An 8,149-nucleotide genomic window follows, 5' to 3' on the forward strand; every position below is an offset into this window, starting at 1 on the left:
TTGGATATGATTTGCTCTACATGGAATCCCGTGGCATATCAGATGAAGATGTCAAACTTAGAGCATTTCCATTCTCAGTGGCGGATTCAGCAAAGGATTGGTTGTACTGTCTTCCACCTAATTCAATCACCAGCTGGATCGAGATGAAGAAATTATTTCTAGCGAGGTTCTTTCCTGCTTCTAGGATTGTAGCTATTCGGAGGAGTATTTGTGGAATCCAGCAATTCACAGGAGAATCGTTTCAAGAATATTGGGATAGGTTTAAAAGCCTTGTTGCTAGTTGCCCTCAGCACCAGATTAGCGATCAACTTCGGATTATATACTTCTATGAGGGATTGTGTCCCATGGACAGAAGTATGGTTGATGCAGCTAGTGGAGGGGCTTTAGTTAACAAGACATCTACTCAGGCTAAAGAACTTATTGAGATTATGTCTGCAAATTATCGAAAATATGAGACTAGACCGGCGATTACCGAGGATGTTCATTCCTTTGCTAGTGTACTCCCTACCAGGATCCAATATTATCAGTCTGATCCTCAGTTTTATTAGATCCATCAGCAGGATAGGTATAATTCAATTGCAGGATTCGAGTATGAGAACACACAACAAAGGAATTCTGAGTGGTCTCAACATTATCAGTCATATCTTCAGCATCAGCTGGAGCAGCATTTTAGGGAGCAGTTACAACAATTTGGACAACATCGAGAAACACAATTCCAGGAAAGAACACAATCATCAACACAGTTACAGTTGCAATCAGATCAACCTACTACATCGATTTTGGAGGAGATGAATTGTAGAGTTTGTGATTTGCCTTATCCTAATTCTGCTTCTCTGCATGATTCTTCTAGCTTTTTACATTGTGATGTTGTAATTGATCCTGATAATATTTTTGTTGATGATATTGTTGTTTCAAATGTTCTTGATGTTGTAGGTGATATTAGTGGCAATGGAAGTGTAGGGGAAACTCAAGAATCACTTCCTTTGATTATACCACTAGCTGAGCCAGTTGAGCCTTTTATTGTACATATTGATGATGGAAGTGTAGGGGAAACTGAAGAATCACTTCCATTGATTGTACCTGATTTAGAGCCAGATCTTTTACCTGACCAAGAAAATGTCACATTCACTCAACTAGAACCTCCAGGTATCTTTCAGGATGGTAAGGGCAATATTTCTTCTGAATCTTTAGGAAATACCATGGAGGTAGTTCATTTTGATTGTAGTGGATGTAACATGTCTTTTGATTCATGCTCTGTTGATTTTGATATTGTTTCTGGTACATCTTACAAAGCATGATTGCAGGAAATGCATCCTTTTCTTTTTATTGCATAGGATTTCTTCAGATATTTTATTTACAGTCAATCGTGCAAGGATGCATTCTACCACTTGAAGAAAGCTCTAACTCTCTATGCAATAAGCAAGCTTCTGTAGTGGATATTTCAAATGAACCATCTCTTACCACTTCCAGATTGGCTGTTAAAACTGAATCGACTCCGACCTCCAGAATTTCAGGGGAGTCTGTTCCATCTCATTTTTTCTTTATCTTTCTGCTTGTATCTATTTCTTTGCTGTGTTTGCTTGGTTTGTTTTTGCTAGGTAGTTCATTTTTAGCTTGTCTAGTCATCTTTCATAATAAATTTCCTATGCATTCTTTTTATCATCTTAGAAATTGTGAAAGTCAGTTAAATTTGATTGTCAAGTTTGATGATTTATTGTCATGATTGGATTCTTGGATTGCATGTGATTACAAGTTGATGATGGATTTCATGTTGGTAGATTGAGATGATAATTTTTGATATAACTAGTGAGGATATTTTTAAGCATATTATTCCTATTGATGTGTGATGCACTTGTGGTTAATGTTACTCTAGAACTTGCTTAATTCTTTCAAGACCACATTATCATAGGTTTGCATGATTTTTATGAAGGTTATCTCACTTTCTTTTAGTCATTCCTTTTGTTATCACATGCTTCTTGAATAAATTCATATCATTCGTCATTTTATTCTTTTCTTCCTTCCATTTATTTCCCCCATTTACTTCCTTTTATTCTTCTTTGGGATGTGGATATCTTGGATGTTACATGATGAGTGTTTTGCCCGAGACGAACAAAGTTTTAAGTGTGGGGGGAGAGATATAGCTTAGTGGAATTTAAGAGAAGCATAGGTGAACCATGCTTGATCACCATAGGTGAGCCATGCTAGTTATCTTTTTATTTGAGCTATTGCCTATTGATGATATTGTATAGTAATGCACAACATGTTTGAAAAAAAAAAGCAAAATCAGAAAAGGAAAACAAAAAGAAAAAAAACAGCAAAGAGAAAAAAAAACAGAAAAGAAAAAAAAAGAAATATATATATATATATATATATATTTTAACATGCTGTGTCTTTTTTATTCATTTGTGGTAGAATTTTTGTGAGTGACAATTTTTACTTTAGCAACATGTAGATTTTATTGTATATTATGAGTGGATGTTTATTGAAATGCTAGAATAGGAGTTATTCACATTTTTATTGTATTGATGAAAGGTGATAGAATTTTTTGTGAGTAACAATCTTTATGGTAGCAAAATTTGGATTTTATTGTAGATCATGAGTGGACGTTTATTGAAAAGCTATTGTAGAGATTGTTCACATTTTTATTGAGTTTTTAGAGCTAGCTTGGAAGTTAGATGAGATACTTTTTTGGGCATTGTTCTATTGAACTCATCTATGCAACATTCCATTATATCCATGTCTTCCACCAATAACTTGTTTTATCTTCTTCACTTCTTCTCTTATACTATCATTTTCTTGATTCATGTTTCCCTTATATTTCAAATAATGTCTTCATTATTTTATTATGAGCTCTTATGTATATAGTGGTGGAGATTAGAAGAAAATCAAGCTTATGGTAATGCATTTATCATGAGTAGCTTGAGTAAGCTCCACTATTGCATGTATTGAGAGGAGAGCCACAATCACTCGCCTTGTGAGGTTATTTTGTTATAATTCTCAATTTATCTATTATGGATGTAAGTTATCATGCTTGTTAATTAGTGTATGAACTGAATCCATGATTGCTTTAGTCATTTGAATTTGACAATTTTAGGTAACTCTCTTTCACTATTTTCTATATATGATTGAGAATTGCTAGGGGAATGCATTTTGTTATTTTCTTCTTTTGTTTACTTGCTCGAGACGAGCAAGAATAAGTGTGGGGGAGTTGATAATTTGTATTTTGATGCACTATTTTGGCTCTGATACTTGGCATTTTATACTCTCGCGTATGCTTAATTCCGTATTTATATCATGTTTTACGAGTTGAGTTTTATTGGAGCGTTGAGATAATTTTTCCTATATTTTCTGGCATTTTATCTAAAATTGTGCATCTTATTTGTAGGGAAGCAATCTGGAAGATCTGGACCGTCCATAGAGATTATCCTCATCCAAGTACAATTCATCTCCAATTTGGATCGAGAGAAGAGCTCAATTTGAGCCAACAATTCAACTCTTAAAGCACACTCTTCTCAAGCCCATTCTAAGAGCTCCAATTCAAACCCAATCACAAAGGCCCATTTCATCCAATTTGAAGCCCAATTTGAACCTTACCTTAATGAACCGGATCTAGCTTTAGTGGATCTACCTTCTCAACCAAAACCCAAGATCCGGAACCCGTTAAGAAACCCTCTTCTTCTCCTCACGCACGGCACAGTAGCTCTCGGCTCACGATTTCTTCTTCAGCGCCGCTAGGGCACACGACCACCTCCCTCTCCTTTCTTCCTTCTCTCCGGCCGGCGACACCACTTCTTCTCTTCATTATGATATAATAGCTGCCAACCTCAGGAAATCTGCAAATCTGCGACTGCAACCTCAGATCTGAAATGGAGCTGATGGTGGATGGATTGTCGTCAGGAATGGTCCAGAAGCAGTGGAGGAACGCTGCCAATGCTCTCGGATGGAAAACGGAACCATCGATTGGAGGAACACCTCAAAATCGGCAGTGGCCGAAGCAGAGGTTTGCGGAGCAGAATTCTCGCCGCAGGACCACCTTTGAGCGAGCTCAGATGGCCGGAAGCTGGTTGCAAGCACTGAGAATGTCGTCGTCGATGAAGTTGCCGGAAAATTGATCTAGAATTCGAGATGGGGTCGGAATCTCGGAGAACGCCGCGGGACGCAAAGAACAGCACTGTGGAGAATCGACGAAGCCTGGAAGCTACTGTAGCTTCTGTTTTGAATCTGTTCCAAATCTGAATGGACAGCTGAAATCGATTTGGCGCTTGATCAATGGTGAAAAGCCACCCAAAATCCGATCCGGAGGTACTGATCTTCATCTAGGGTCTGGATCTACTCTCCCTTAGGTAGGATCGACCACATCTTCACTGGATGGTTCAGATCTGCCCAATCTTCGATGAACAGTCCAGATTAATTCAGCTTGATCAATGGCTGTATGAACTCCGATCTGATTCAAAACCTCTGGATCTTCATCAATGGCTTAGATCTGCTCCTTGTTAGGTCGGATGGTCCAGATTCTCAACGGATGGCTCAGATCGGCTTGATTGTAGATGAACGGTCCAAATAACTCCAAGGTTTGATCTTCTCGTTTCAACTCCGATTCGAGCACAAATTTTGTCCAAATAGATCCAAATCCAAGATCCTTTGATGTCTACAAAATAAGAATCAAATATTAACATCAAATAACACAAAAATATAATAATTTACAATTAAGTCCAAGAATAAGACAATGCACAAAAATGTGATGTAACCATAATTTAAACCTATGAAATCAACATCAAACCATGCATATATGAATCAAAATAATACAATAAAATTATGGTTATCAACCACCCGATACGAGACATCGTCAATCGAGGAGAAGTTGTCGTCGCCAAGATTGCATCAGTAGATAACCTGGCAGATCCTTTCACTAAGGCCCTTCCGGCGAAAGCTTTTGATTGGCATGTGGAGGGGATGGGAATCAGATGTATGGCAACAGATATGACAGCTTAGTCTTTTAGTATAAGTGGGAGATTGTTAGAGTGTATACTAAAAGTCTAGCTTTTGTAAACATTTATTTTTGAAATAAAAGAATTACATTGGTCAATATCTGCATTTATTTGTTAAATGTAATTGTTCAATTAATTTATAAAGTAGATAACATGGAGTGTGGTGTCATACTCAGGAGATCATGTTGTTGGTTCTCTATAAATTATAAACAGTTGCTCACGACTAAGATGGAAAGGAACAAACCATCAGAATAGTCGTAGTGTAATTAAGTATTAGCTTATTTTGACTAATAAATTACACTAATACACTTTAAGTGTATTGAGTAGGACCATTTAGGTAAGTTCTTTTTGTACTGACCTAGTAAAAGAACTAGACTTTAGTTATTATGGAAGTGTGTACTCTTAATCCTAATATAATAACAAACACATATATTTAATATTTATTTCTTTGACTTATCAAAGGGTGAGGTTTAGCTCAATAAATCAATATGTCCGATAAGTTGGGAAATGATATTACTTATAGTGTGTGTTGTTGATTATACAAGGAATCTGTGTCCTAGTTATCTAGGTTGAGAATGTCCCTAAGAGGAGCTCATAAGGATTGTCATGTTAAACCCTGCAGGTGGACTTAGTCCGGCATGTCAATGAAGTTGAGTGGTACTACTCTTGGAGCTAGATGTTAATTAAGTGTGTTGTCAGTAACTTACTTAATTAGTGGACATTCATAATCTTAAACACAGGGAGACTAACACACTCATGATAAGTAGAAGCTCATAATGTAATTTGGGATTGGTGCGGTAATGCGATAATAACTCTCTAGTGGAATGAGTTATTATCGATGAACTTGAGTTGTGTGTTCGGGGCGAACACGGGATACTCAAGCTCATCGGAAGGCCAAAATCAATTTCCCCTCTAGGTCCCTGTTGTAGCCTCATTATAGCCTCAAGTCCATCCAAATGTAAGGCTCTTCTTGGTGTCCAAGAAGGGGGTCGGTCCATTGCTTGGTGACCAAGCAATGGTCGGCCACATCTCCTCTTAAAGGGCCGGCCCTATTACTTGGTGACCAAGCTAGTAGGGGTCGGCCACAATATTCAAACAAGGAGGGTTGTTTTTGAATTTTTAAAATCTTCTCTTTGTAGAAAACTATAAGTTTTAAAAGAGAGATTTTAATTTTAAAAACTTTCCTTATTTGAATTTGGCCACATGTTTTAATAGAGAGTTTTAAAAGTTTTAGAACTTTTCTTTTTAACCATCCTCATGGTTTAAGAAAAAAGGAGGAAGATAAATTTTAAAATTAAAATTTTCTATCATCATGTTAAAAAATAAAATTTTATAAGAGAAGTTTTAAATTTTAAAACATGGTTTTAATTTTTAAAACTTTCCTTTTTTAATTCTAGAAAAGAGAGCTTGTAAAATTTTATAAGAATTTTTTCTTATTGTAAAATTTTATAAAAAAATTATTTTCTTTCCTAAATATGGTGGTCGACCACCTTGCTTGGTGCCCAAGCAAGGGGCCGACGAAACTCAATCCTAAACCAAATAGGATTGATCACAACCATTGATTTGGTGATTGATTCAATCAAGAGGAAAGAAAAGGAAAAATTAAAAGGGAAAAGGAAAAACTCTTGGATGATTTTATTTATTTATTTTTTGTAAAAAGTTTATTTTGCATTATTTGCCTTGAGCAAGTAATATAAAAGAAGGGGTGGGGTGCTTCATGAGACACAACTCTTATTCTTTGGCTTGGAGACTCTCTTGGTGGCCGACCCCTCTCTCCCTCTCTTCTCCCTTTGCTCTCTTTTCTATTGTGGTGGTGGTGGCCGAATATTACAAGGAAGAGAAGCTCTTTTGGGTGGTGTTCATCTTGGAGGATCATCGCCCACACGACGTCCAAGGTGAGGCGAGGAATACGGCAGAAGATCTCGAGGTCATTAACTTACAAAGAGAATGTATAACTAGTAATTTTCTTCCGCATCATACTAGTTATTTTGTTTGTAAGAATTCTAAATACAAGAGACAATTAGATCTAGTTTTTCGAATAAGTTTTTCGAGTTTGTGTTTCTTCTTTTTCGAATTTGTGATTCGATTGTTCTTTTTGGTTAACCTAGAGTTATTTAAGGAAATTAAATATTAGCTTTCCTTAAAAGGCTTTGACTAGACGGTGGTGGTTGCTCCCATATCCAAGAAGGTCATGTGCCTCGCCATGCAGTCCTGGAAGCCAATTTTGGAAATTAATATTTAATGAAATTAATAACATAGGTGGATTTAAATCAATAGTGTTAAGTTCCGCTTGCGATTCAAATCTAAACCATTAAGAACAGATAAGTTAAATTTGGAATGAATGATGTTAAGTTCCGTCTACGATTCCTAATTTAACTTCTAAAGAACATAATAGGTTATTTAAGGAAAGGTTCGACACTTGTACAAAAATTTTTGTACAGTGGAACCGGTACGTTTTCTTAGGATTAACCAACACGGAGGGTCTGACATGTCTCCTCAATATCTGCACAGAGATCGGCGGCTCGGAGGGATTTAATTAGTATGTCGTCGACATATACCTCCATGTTCTGGCTGATCTGCCGCCGGAACACTTTGGTCATCAGCCTTTGGTAGGTGACTCCTGCATTCTTTAGGCCGAATGACATTATGTTGTAGCAGTACGTTCCGTCGGTAGTGATGAAGCTGACTTTCTCTTGGTTTTTATGGGCGAGCGACACTTGATGATACCCTTGATATACGCCCAACATGTATATCAGCTCACCCCGCCCGTGGAATTTACCATCTGATCTATCTGGGACAAGGGATAGAAGTCCTTTGGGCACGCCTTGTTAAGATCCCGGAAGTTGATGCAGACCCTCCATTTATTATCTGCTTGGAGACCAGCACCACATTAGCGAGCCAGCTTGGGAACTGAATCTCGCATATGTGGCCGACCTCCAGTAGCTTCTCAATCTCCGCTCGGATAATCAGATTCTACTCAGCACTAAAGTCTCTCTTCCTTTGCTTCACCAGCCGAGCGTCCGGTCGGACATGGAGCTCATGCTGCGCAATCTCAGGAAAATGCCAGGCAGCTCATGAGTTGACCATGCAAAGACATCATGATTCTGCTGAAGGCATCTAATTAGCTCGGCCTTTGGCTCGGCTTCCAGGTCAGACGCTAT

This window comes from Zingiber officinale, chromosome 1B, assembly GCF_018446385.1.
Source record: "Zingiber officinale cultivar Zhangliang chromosome 1B, Zo_v1.1, whole genome shotgun sequence".
Classification (NCBI taxonomy): Eukaryota; Viridiplantae; Streptophyta; class Magnoliopsida; order Zingiberales; family Zingiberaceae; genus Zingiber; species Zingiber officinale.